Below are 1,128 nucleotides of genomic sequence, written 5' to 3'. Positions count from 1 at the left end.
ATAACATTCGTAACATTTATCAAAATTACTAATAGCAAAGTAAAAACGCGAATGAAAAAGAGAAAGAGAGCGAGAAAGAGGGGTAGGGTGGGGGGGGGGAGGGAGATAAATAAAACCCAGACTCAGGTGATTTCCGAACCCTTCCTCACTCCACGGTCGTTTTCCCGCCTGTAGTTTACCAGTCAGCAGTCCTGTGTTGTGGGACCGCGCCCTTTTCTTATCTCTGTGACAACGCTCGTCCCATCATAATCCTTGCTTTCCGCCCCCTACGCCCGTCCGTCCGTCGCGCTCTCTCTCTCTTTCTCTCTTTCGCTAGCTCTCTCTCTCTCTCTCTCTTTCGCTAGCTCTTTCTCTCTCTCTCTCTCTCTCTTTCGCTAGCTCTCACTCTCTCTCTCTTTCGCTAGCTCTCTCTCTCTTTCTCTCTCTCTTTCGCTAGCTCTTTCATTCTCTCTCTCTCTCTCTCTCTCTCTCTCTCTCTCTCTCTCTCTCTCTCTCTCTCTCTCTCTCTCTCTCTCTCTCTCTCTCTCTCTCTTCCCACTCTCTCTTCCCACTCTCCTTCCTTCCCTCCCTCCCCTGCCTCTCATCCTCTCCTCATCCTTTTTATCTTCCTACTGCACACTATTTTTTCTATCAGTTTATCAATCTGTTTATCAATTTTACCCACCCGCTCACTCTCTCTCATTCTCGGTGTGAGTGTGTGTGTATGTGTGTGTGTGTGTGTCTGTCTGTCTGTCTCTGTCTGTCTGTGTGTCTGTCAGTCTGTCTGTCTGTGTGTCTGTCAGTCTGTCTGTCTGTGTACCTGCGTGGATGGGTGGGTGTGGGCGAGTGCCTATGAGGACGTGTATTTGTTTGGTCTTGGCATGTGTAACATTTTTGTTTAGTGTCTGTGTTTGTGCACGCACGTGTGTGCTTATACGCTCATATGGGATGACGCGCTTATAAATGCACCACGTGAATAAAGAAGCGAAGACATCCGTCATGAAAAGTATCTAGATTTCGCAAGATACAAACCAACAGCCATCTCCCCTCCCCTCCCCTCTCCTCCCCGCCAGCGACCCCCTGGGCTGAGCGCTTCCCGCACGGCGGTCGGGCTGGGGGGCGGCCTCACCTCTCACCTTGGTAGGACTC

This window comes from Penaeus japonicus, unplaced genomic scaffold (genome assembly GCF_977035675.1).
Source record: "Penaeus japonicus unplaced genomic scaffold, GWHDUDI00000001_assembly GWHDUDI00000031, whole genome shotgun sequence".
NCBI classification, from domain to species: domain Eukaryota; kingdom Metazoa; phylum Arthropoda; class Malacostraca; order Decapoda; family Penaeidae; genus Penaeus; species Penaeus japonicus.
Note: the sequence above shows the minus strand (reverse complement) of the source record.